Raw genomic sequence first — 12202 nt, 5'->3', positions numbered from 1 at the left:
TCAGGGGCATTGTCAGCCTCAGAGCAACCTGAACGGGAGACTTTCAGATGCTTTCAGCAAACAGTAAAAGCAATCAAAGGGTGACAGTTGTGACACCTGTGAATCTTCTCAGATATCAGTGCGAGGAAATATTTTAGACTTCAGAACGCAAATGTTATTGCTTCCAGGCATGCTCCGTGACAGCCGTTAAGCAGTGAAGATGACCCGAACAGTCCCAAAACTAAGCGTTATCCAGTGATCTGGTTACTTTATCCATTTTGCACAAGGACACTCCGAGATAAATAGCCAGAAGTTTAACACACCTACTGAGAAACCATGTTTCAAACGCGCTTTTCAGACTTCAAAAATAATTTTGCAGACATTACAGGGTCATAGATACTCACCAGAAAAATAAATCTTTAGCTTTGAGTTTCAGCAGCTTGAGAACTTTAATACAGAAACAAAGAGTTAGCTACACAGCATATACATGAAGTGGTGAAATAGACATTTACAGTGTTTGAAGTCTATTCTGTCTTTGTTGTGCTCAGTAACTTCTATAAATACTAGTCAAGGCTCCGAGAGATAACTAAATGGATAAAGCATAAAATACAGCTCTTCTGAGGAGCTAGCAAAAGCAGTGTAAAATGATCAGCAGCAGACAAACACAACAAAAAGAAAACAATAAAGAAAAAAAAACAACTAAACCCTACCACGTTAATCTGACAAAGTTGAGTTTTGGAATTATGGTTAGAGAGAAGTTATGCAACTTGCTAGGTATGTATCTGTATATAAATGAAGAAACAAGTATGGAGAACAAGTAATCTGAAGAAGTGATATAGTATAAAATATTTTATTCTACATCTGCAATGGTAGTATCCATTACTTAAAAAACAAAGCTTGTATTGAGTCTTTACCCTTTTTTTTATTAGGAGTAATTCCCGATGGCTTTAAAGCAAATCACGAGTGATAATTTGGAACTGTTTATAATTCATTGTTGCAGAATATCTTATCTTTCTTCATTAAAATGCACAGGCCTTCTTATTTTGAGGAACCCATTTCCCATCATTTAAATTATGAGAAGAAAGTCATGGGTACATAGCCCTGGCCAAAAATTGGAGCTCTTAAAACATTATGTATTCCTACTTTCTCAGATTGTTTTCTTTGTTTGAAGAGATTAGTTTTGGTTCTTTTGTTTGTTTATTTGCTTTGCTTTTTATTCTGTGTTTGTGTTATTTGTTTGTTTGTTTTCCCCTGGTATTGTTATTTCTGTTTTCCCAAGGCTTATTTCAGGGTTTATAGAAATTATGTGCTCTCCAAGGGAAGATATAAGCTTTCTGCCATCCTCAAATTCTACACAACATAGGACCAAATCTTATTTTTTCTCTTGTGCATTGAAATTTCTTTTTGATTAGCGGCAAAGGCTCTGCTGGCACAGCACTCCAGGTCATTGGAACAGTCTTCCAGGTACATCCTCTAAGTCTTAAAAAGGATTCCAGCCATTCCAGTGTGCATAAGTAGTTAAATATTAATTGGCTTAAAATTCCCCAGATAGGGCATTTCCTAATTGCAATTAGTCCTCTTCTTTTTTTTTTTAGAGACTTCTTTTTTTTTTTAATTGTTTTTATCAGGAATTGCATTCTAAGAATCTGTTATATGGGTACATATTTTCACCTTCAACCTACTGATATTTCTATCGGTTGTGACTAGGTCCTGAATCATCTATAGGTCTGAATCACATACCAGGGCTTAGGGTGGGCCATATATCAACAGTGATGACAGGACCATGATTGCTGTTAGCCATAGCTTGTTTATTTCCTCACTCCAATTCAGGCTGGTATTTGGTAATACCTTAGTCAATTGTTTGACTAAAAAAAAACTGCAGCAACCATTACATGCTGCTTAGGTTGTTTTTCTAGAACATGTCACAGAACTCTAAATATTTCAGAAGTCCTTAAAAGTAAAGCAGTCTTTCTTTAGGGAAGTTAAATAGGCTGATAAAGAGAGAAACAAAATACCTTAATATCCCCATCATTTTGGTACTAAAGGGAAAGCTGAAAGACTTTGTGGAATCTGAAACTATCCTCCAGAGCCTCAGTTTTACATTAGAAAGTAGCTTTATTTTAATTTTTTTTTTACTATTGCTCTTAACATGTTTTCAAGTCTATTCCCAGTCTATGATTTAGCTTTCCTGCTGAATGAAAGGGTTTTAGTGTTTATGTGCCTTGTGCTACATTATTTATTGCACTTGCAAAGCATTCTGTGATTTTCACTACCTAAAAGGGAAAACTTTCCCTATTCCTTATGATGTGCAGATAGACTCCACAACTCGTTAAAGTTGTAAAGTAGGTATGCTTTTATTCAGCGCTGAGGTGTATGGAGACAGCTCCTCCAAAGTATGCACACCTCAGGGTTGTTCTCCCTTGACATTTATTCTCTTAAGGTATACATATACATTAGGTTACTCAATACACCTATACATATTTATTATCTATCCCGGCTTCGTATTATAATGAGCTAGAAGGTCCTTTGTGCCTGTGCGGTGCACCTTCTGGTCATGGGCAGGGGTCTCAGGATGAAGTAAATGAGTCTTCTTCTTCTTAAACTTCACCTTTTAATCTTCACACATGGCCTTAGGGTTTGATTGGTGCCAAATCTGCTTCTCCCCTGCTTATCAGTAAAACCAAACATCTGCTTTTGTCCGTTACCAGTAGAGCTAAGCATCTGCTTTTGTCCCTTATCAGTAGAACTAAGCATCTGCTTTTGTCCCTTATCAGTAGAACTAAGCATCTGCTTCTCCCCCTCAGCAGTAGTCAATGCCTTGGCATGTTAGGTACTTAGGAGAGATAATACTTTTGTTTAAGCAAAGGAATTTCTTTAACCCCCTTGTACAATTTCTCTGTATTACCCCCCTGTACATTGGTTACCCCTGTATCATATACATCTGTTAAACACCTTCAGGGATGGTGATTCAACCACTTCCCTGGGCAGCCTGTTCCAGTGCTTGATCACCCTTTCCACAAAGAATTTTTTCCTAACACTCAATCTAAACCTCCCCTGGTGCATGCAGAAGTAATTTCCTCTAGTCTGATCACCTGGTACTTGGGAGAAGAAACAGACACCCACAACCTCCTTTCAGGTAGCTGAAAGTGGTGTCCCCTGCACTTCCTTTTCTCCAGGCTAAACAACCCCAGTTCCTTCAGCTACTTCTCATAAGACTTGTGCTCCAGATCCTTCATCAGCTGTGTTGCTCTTTTTTCTATGCACTCCAACACCTCAGTATCTTTCTTGTAGTGAGCAGCCCAGAACTGAACACTGAATTCGAGGCGCAGCCTTACCAAATGCTGAGTAGAGGGGGACGATCACTGCCCTAGTCCTGCTGGTCACACTATTGCTGATATTGTTGGATGCTGTTGGCCTTCTTGGCTGCCTGGGAGCAAGCTGGTTTATGCTCAGCTGGCTGTTTACTAAAATCCCCAGGTCATTTTCTGCCAGGCAGCTTTCCAGCCACTCTTCCCCAAGCCTGTAGCGTTACATGGGGTTGTTGTGACCCAAGTGCAGAACTTAGCACTGAGCCTTGCTGAACCTCATGCAGTTATTACTGTATGAGGTTTCCATCAGTCCAGCCTGTCCAGATCCCTATGTAGAGCCCTCTTACCCTCAACATTCCTGCCCAACTTCATATTGTCTGCAGACATAAATGAAGATGCACTCTATCCCCTCCTCCAGGTCACTGATAAAGATAATAAAGAGAACTGAACAGAACAGGCCCCAGGACTGAACCCTGGGGAACACCACTTATGACCGGCCACCAGCTGGATTTAACTCAATTTACCACAATTCTTTGGGCCTGGCCATCCATCTAATTTTTTACCCAGTGTAGAATATGTCTGTTGAAGCCCTGAGCAGCCGGTTTCTCCAGGAGAATGCTATGGGAAATGGTGTTGAAGGCTTTACGGAAGTCTAGGTAGACAACATCCACAGCCTTTTCTCGTCCACTGAATGGGTCACCTTGTCATAGAAGGACACCAGGCTAGCCAAGCAGGACCTGCCTTTCATAAACCCATGCTGACTGGCCTTGATCGCCTGGTTGTCCTGTACAGGCTGTGTGAAGGCACTCAAGAGGATCTGCTCTGTAGTCTTCCTTGGCACCAGGGTCAGGCTGGCAGGCCTGTAGTTCCCCTGATCCTCCTTCCAGACCTTATTGTAGACAGTTGTCACATTTGATAGCCTTGAATCAGTTGGGATCTCTGCAGTTAGCCAGGACTTCTGATAAATGATTGAAAGTGGCTCAGTGAGAATTTTTGCCAGCTCTCTCATTACCCTTGGGTAGATACCATCTGGCCCCATAGACTTATGTGTGTCCAGGTGGTGTAACAGCTTGTTAAGCATTTCCCCTTGTGTTACAGGGGCTTTATTCTGCTACTCATCCCTATCTTTTAGCTTAGGGGTTTGGATACCCAGAGGGCAACTGGTTTTCCTACTAAAGGCTGAGGTGAAGAAGGCATTAAGTCCCTCAGCCTTTTCCTCATCCTTTTTCACTATGCTTCCACTTGCATCTTGTAAGAGATGGAGATTCTCCTTAGCTACAGGCTAAGGAGGAAATTATAAAGGAGGAGCTTTGGTAATAACAATGTGCAGCTTCTCTTGCAGGTTTGTAAATGTCAGTGTGGACAGTGTGGACTTGCACTCCTAAAAAACACCACATTTTGCTTGCAGGGGGTTGCAAGGTTATCTGTGTCAGTGAAGGTCATGAGCTGATGGGAAAACTGCTCACTGAAGTAAAGAAAAAGCACTCAAAGATAAGATCACACATAAAAACCTGAGGAAATTAGTTACATTGCTTTTTCATAAAAGTGGGCTTAGAAACCCTACTTTATACATGGTCTGTTTTGAAGTTATATCTCAAACAAAACCGTATGTACAGAAAGTTTTTAAAAATTCAGTAATATATATGAAAAGTTGTAAGATTTGTATGAAATAACTCACTGAAAGTACTGAAGGATATCATACATTAATTAGTTAGACTACTCAATGAGACATGTGTAAGAGGGTAGCAAACATGATGGAAGACATGACGTTCCTCTTCCTAGACATTTAATGTAATATTAACGGACTACAGTTTTCTTTAGCTGGCAAATTATTCAAAGCCATTGTAATGTAACAGTGTTACAAACTTTGTGGTTCAACCCCAGCCAGCAAATAAGCACCACACAGACACTCACTCCCTGTCCCACCCCCCCAGTGGGGGGTGATTTCATCAGACTCATAAGAGCAAAAGCAAGAAAACTCATGGGCTCAGATAAAGACAGTTTATAGGTAAACCAAAAGCAGTGCACAGAAGCAAAGCAGAACAAGGAATTCATTCACCACTCTCCATGGGCAGGGAGGTGTTCAGTCATCTCTCCTACAGTCTCAGTCCACTTGCTGGCACAGTGGTATGAGAAGCAGAAAAGTCTTTGACTCTGTGTAAGCAATGCACAGCAGTAACTAAAACATCCTTGTGTTAACAGCACTGTTTCCAGAACAAATCAAAAACATAGTCCATACAAGCTACTGTGAAGAAAAATGACTTTTTCCCAGTCAGAATCAGTAAAGAAGTTCTTACTTCATAGAGGCAATTCAAGTCTACTTGACTAAGGGATCATTTAAACAGGTGAGTGGACTGTTACATAGAATCACAGAATCATAGAATAGTTAGGATTGGAAAGGACCTCAAGATCATCTAGTTCCAACCCCCCTGCCATGGGCAGGGACACCTCACACTAAACCATGTCACCCAAGACTTCATCCAACCTGGTCTTGAACACTGCCAGAGATGGAGCATTCAGTACCTCCCTGGGCAACCCATTCCAGTACCTCACCACCCTAACAGTAAAGAATTTCTTCCTTATATCCAATCTAAACCTCTGCTGTTTAAGTTTCAACCCATTACCCCTTGTCCTATCACTACAGTCCCTAATGAATAGTCCCTCCCCAGCATCCCTGTAGGCCCCCTTCAGATACTGGAAGGCTCCTAGGTGGTCTCCACGCAGCCTTCTCTTCTCCAGGCTGAAAAGCCCCAACTTTCTCAGCCTGTCTGCATATGGTAGGTGCTCCAGTCCCCTGATCATCCTCGTGGCCCTCCTCTGGACTTGTTCTAACAGTACCATGTCCTTTCTATGTTGAGGACACCAGAACTGAACACAATACTCCAAGTGAGGTCTCACAAGAGCAGAGTAGAGGGGCAGGATTACCTCCTTCGACCTGCTGGTCACACTCCTTTTGATGCAGCCCAGGATATGATTGGCTTTCTGGGCTCTGAGTGCACACTGCTGGCTCATGTTCATTTTCTCATTGACTAACACCCCCAAGTCCTTCTCCGCAGGACTACCATGAATTTCCTTTTTGCCCAACCTGTAGCTGTGCCTAGGATTGCTCCCATCCAGGTGTAGGACCTTGCACTTGGCATGGTTAAACTTCATGAGGTTGGCATCAGCCCACCTCACAAGTGTGTCAAGGTCCCTCTGGATGGCATTCCTTCCCTCTAGCGTATCAACCGAACCACACAGCTTGGTGTCATCAGCAAACTTGCTGAGGGCACACTCAATTCCATTGTCCATGTCTGCGACAAAAATATTAAACAAGACCGGTCCCAACACCCATCTCTGAGGGACACCACTTGTTACTGGTCTCCAGCCAGACATTGAACTGTTGACAACTCTTTGAGTATGACCATCCAGCCTGTTCTTTATCCACCGAGTGGTCCACCTATCAAATTGATGACACTCCAATTTAGAGACAAGGATATCATGTGGGACAGTGTTGAACTCTTTGCACAAGTCCAGGTAGATGACGTCAACTGCTCCACCCCTGTCCATCACTTTTGTAGCCCCGTCATAGAAGGCCACCAAATTGGTCAGGCAGGATTTTCCCCTATTAAAGCCATGCTGGCTGTCACCAAGCACATTTCTCTTTTTCATGTGCCCTAACATGCCTTCCAGGAGAATCTGCTCCCAGATTTTGCCAGGCACAGAGGTGAGACTGACTGGTCTGTAATTCCCTGGGTCATCCATTTTCCCCTTCTTGAAAATGGGGGTTATATTTCCCTTTTTCCAGTCGTCAGGAAGTTCACCTGACTGCCATGATTTTTTTAAATATGATGGCCAGTGGCTTTACAACTTCATTCGCCAGCTCCTTCAGGACCCGCGGATGGATTTCATCAGGTCCCTGTACATTCAGGTTCTTAAGACGGTCTCGAACCAGATCCTCATGTACAGTGGGCCCAGGGTCTAGGTTTTCACAGTCCCTGCTTCCGCCTTCCAAGACTCGGGTACTGCGGTCAGAGCCTTTGCCAGTTAAGACCGTGGCAAAGAAGCCATTCAGAACCTCAGCCTTCTCCAAGTCCTGTGTAGCCAGTTCTCCCGAAAGTTTCCAGAGGGGGCCTACATTGTCCTTAGTCTGTTTTTTAGCCGCTACATACCTATAAAATCCCTTCCTATTATCTTTAACATCCCTTGCCAAGTTTAGCTCCAATTGGACCTTAGCTTTCCTAACTTGGTCCCTAACTACGCTGACAACAGCGCTGTGTTCATCCCAGGCCACCTGTCCTTGCTTCCACCTTTTATAAAACTCTTTTTTCCTGTGAATTTTTCTCAGCAGCTCCTTATCCATCCAAGGAGGTCTTGTGCCCCTCCTGCTGCACTTCCTTCTGGTTGGGATGCAACACTCCTGAGCTTGTAGCAGGTGATCCTTGAATGTTAACCAAAGTTACAAGGTATTTAGATTTCTATAAAGCTAAGGATATCTTCCACCTAAATTTCTTTAAGCGATTGAGCTGTTATGCAGCAAAGAAAAAGTTTGATTGTAGCTAAAAAAGTCATTAAGCAGCTATGAATACTCAGTGTGGACAATGATTACACATTGATTATACATATCTGTAACATACTCATTGTGATAAAGAAGGTAAGGAAAAACTTATTCAAGATTGCACATAGATTGTGGCGGGTGAGCACTGAAATAATCAGGCAGCAATGAGCAGTGGTTAAGTCTTTGTCTTCCAACATGCAACTCAACTGTAGGACTCTTGCTGAAGAAAATTGCAAAACTGAATTTCTAACAAAAAAATGCAAAGGAATAAAAACCTCATGGAGTTTCACTCCAAAAGGGATTGGTAATGAATGTAGTCCAAATGCAACCTCCTGTACAGAAAATCCCTAGGCTTCTGGTTGGCAAGTGGGAGGGCATGCTACAGAGGTGACATACTGCGCTGTATTATTCTTAGACCCTTTTCTTTGATATGTGCCACTAGTCACTGAGACAAAAGTACTGCTAGTCTGACTCGCCATAGCAAAACCTAAGGAGTGATCTGACACTCTGGATGTTATTTTGCTTATTCTGAAGTAAATTGAAGATTTTTCATAGACCTCTCTATAGGGTCTTTAGAATATATTTATGTATTTACTTGAGATAAAAACCAAACTAATTAAAAATATAGACATAAGCATGCAACTATTTCTTCTATGGACATGCTGAAAAATATTTGGAGTGCCTATAAGCCCCTGATGAAGTCTAAGGCCTCTTGTGAATGCTGTTCCTATCTGAAATGGGATAGGAATATGTGTTACTGAAATAAATTAATGTACTAATCCAAACAAAGTTGGTTTAAAACAATCCATCAAGCTGAGTTATATGTCAAGAATGTTAACTTCCTGTTTTGGTGTTTTGCTTTTAGTGTTGTGTTTTGTTTGTTTGTTTTGTTTTAAATAGTGTGGCTCAGCTGTTTTTCTGTAGTGAAGCACCAATTTATTTTAGTTGTGATTTAATTCAGTAAGCCTGGCAGCAACTGACCCCTAAGTCAGGATTTTATTTCAAGCTCAGTTCTTTACAGTGTCTTTGTTAGCATTTACTGTGACTTTATTTTGTTTCATGACACGTTGTATGATCTTTCCAACTAGTTATAATGAAATTTTGTAACTAATTTAGCACAAGCATTTTAATGTATTTTTACAAAAAATAATGAACACAGACATTTAGTTTCTATTTTTTTTTTAAGAAAAACACAATAGAAGTATAATTTATAGACAAAAATAAAGCATAAGAAAAAAAAAGGAAAATCTCATATTTTAGCTCTCAATACCAGGAATTTAATATCTATATTTTATCCTCTTCTTTTGCCATTCCATGTGTATTTTACCTTCAGTTCAATAATATTCCTGTGTAGCGTACCTCTTCTTAACCAAATTGCTTTCTGAGTTTTTTGGGCTTTGTCACTGTTGAAAATCTACCTTTGGTTTTACAGTCACATTTTCTTAATAAAATTCTGCTATAGACACACAAGATACATGTATATCTAGTGTTTCTAGCTATTATCAGTAGTATCAGCCTTTTCTGATTACATGGATGCTTTTCTCAACTCAGTACTTGAGCTACAGTTACCTTGCACCTGTTTGATCTTGGTTGTCCGTATTGTTCTGGTTGTGCATTGAAATGTCACTGTATTCAGGCTGCTCATTTAGCAGGTGATCTGGCAGTATATTTTAGGAAGAAACTCAAGCCATTTTCTGTATCTCATATTTGTTACCAAATATCTGAATGAAGAATGCTGTGTTTTATGATTAACCAGTGTGTTCCTGATTATATTCTAGATCTAGGTGACATCCATGGTTTTATTTTTCCCCAGGAAAAGTCTGGATTGCTCCAGGAATAGTTCCAGGAATATTCCTGTATAGCAAACAAACTGCCTGGGTTGTAAATCTGACTTGGTGTCTGGTCTTAAAGAAGTTCCTGTCTATCAAGTGACAGATGACCCTTGAACTCTCTGTTACATTTTTCTTATATATTAAGTGACCTGATCAAATGAGGTGCTGTATTACTATGTTTCATGTTGTTATATAAATTGCGTTACTGCTTTGGTGTTTGTAGGATACTTTTGATGGACAATAAATGCAAAGTTGGGACCTTTATTAATGCCATAGTTTTAAAAATAACTTGGAGGGTTAATAGCCATGTGTTTTTCATCCATGGTCCCTTTGCACTGGGAACACTGGTTTAATGGCAGTTTCTTTATGTTCTCTTTAGAATAAACAGAAAATTTGAGAAGCATAAATATAGCTATGTGAGCTGTTAAATATACAACTATTACTAAAAGTCTGTTGTTGGAAGTATAGCTGGATAGATGACAAAAGCTGTGATACTCGCAAATATTATAAACAGAGAGTGAGATAATAGTTGCTAAAGCAAGAGACTGGAGGTCATAGAATCACAGAATCATAGAATAGTTAGGTTTGGAAAGGACCTTAAGATCATCTAGTTCCAACCCCCGCTGCAATGGTAAGGAACACCTCGCACTAAACCGTGTCACCCAAGGCTCTGTCCAATCTGGCCCTGAACACTGCCAGGAATGGAGCATTCACAGCTTCCCTGGGCAACCCATTCCAGTATGTCACCAACTTAACAGTAAAGAATTTCTTCCTTATATCCAATCTAAACTTCCCCTGTTTGAGTTTTAAACCATTACTCCTTGTCCTATCACTACAGTCCGTAAAGAAGAGTCCCTCCCAAGAATCCCTATAGGCCCTCTTCAGATACTGGAAGGCTGCTATGAGGTCTCCACTCAGTCTTCCCTTCTGCAGGCTGAACAGCTTCAGCTTTCTCAGCCTATCTTCATACAGCAGGTGCTCCAGCCCCCTGATCATCCTTGTGACCCTTCTTCTGGACTTGTTCCATCAGTTCCATGTCCTTTTTATGTTGAGGACACCAGAACTGCACACAGTACTCCAAGTGAGGTCTCAGGAGGGCAGAGTAGAGGGGCAGGATCACCTCCTTCAACCTGCTGGTCATGCTCCTTTGATGCAGCCCAGAATACGGTTGGCTTTCTGGGCTGCAAGCACATACTGAAGCCGGCTCATGTTCATTTTCTCATTGACCAACACCCCAAGTCCTTCTCTGCAGGGATGCTCTGAATCTCTTCTCTGCCCAACCTGTAGGTGTGCCTGGGATTGCTCTGACCCAGGTATAGGACCTTATTCTTGGCATGGGTAAACTTCATGAGGTTGGCATTATTGTAAGTCTTCCCATATCTCAGTCCTGATCTATATACAGTGCCTCTATCTAATATTTTTTTGAAAGCCTTTTAATTTCTATCTTTCTTCTAGAAAGGACAGATGTGAAACTTTGCTGAATACAAGAACTCTGAATGAAACCTTGTTACACTACAGATAACAGTAGAAAAGCAAGACTATATGGCTGTATTACAGTTCCATGAGAGAAAATGTTTTGTGTACCATACTTTTAAAGCCTCTTGGAATGCTACCAGGTATTTTTTATTAGGCTGTACATGGTTATCTAAGGAGATGGAAGGACTGAATATCATATAAAGCATACATTCTTCTGGGGAAGAGTTTAAAATGACAAACTGCAGTGGATTCCTATAATGGTCAGCTGTCTTTTAATCATTTAATAACATCTACCCTTCTGAAACAGAAGTATAGAAATGGACAATAATTTTGAAGTATGATTCAGGAGAGAAACATGACTGAGTTAATACCTGGATAGTGAAAATGTATTCTGGTTCTTTCATGATACTCAGATTCCATTTCAGTTTCAGTGTAGTCTTTTTCCTCTTCAGTTCTTTTGTAGTCCATAGAAGGATAAGAACAAAGTTGATGGTGTTCTATGTTGCTACAGAGTATGAGGAAAAACATCAGTGACAAAATCAGTGCCAAAAAGAGCAGTATGTAGCAGAATCCCATCCCCTATTAGTATTACTGCAAAACATCAGCATAAAGATAGTAGAACAAAGACTGTTGAATTCTCAATCTCTGTCATAATTAGCTTTCTAATATATCAAACATAAATCATAAGCAGAGTATTGCAAAATGCTAAGCCTAGTTCAGCATGTTACTCGTTCTAAACATGAATAGCAATGAAGTTCTTGTCAGGAGTTATCTAGCAAAATTCAAACTGGCCATTCAATTCCTATTTGGACTGTATTTCCATTTAAGTTAAAAAAAAAACCCTGTTAACAGCTGTAGTAAGAAGCCTTGACTTAGTTCCCCAGATGACAGATTCACTATAAGAATCTGACTCATTACAGGAATCTGACCCAGTGCTCTTGAAATAAGAGGAAGACTTTCTTCAGTTTCACACGGGTTTGCATGAGGTCTAGCATGACTACTCTCCATGCCTACTATCAAGTGAAACCAGCTTTCAATATCCACGTACTCCATCATTTGATTAGCAGGAG

This window comes from Melopsittacus undulatus, chromosome 5, assembly GCF_012275295.1.
Source record: "Melopsittacus undulatus isolate bMelUnd1 chromosome 5, bMelUnd1.mat.Z, whole genome shotgun sequence".
Lineage (NCBI taxonomy): Eukaryota > Metazoa > Chordata > Aves > Psittaciformes > Psittaculidae > Melopsittacus > Melopsittacus undulatus.
Note: the sequence above shows the minus strand (reverse complement) of the source record.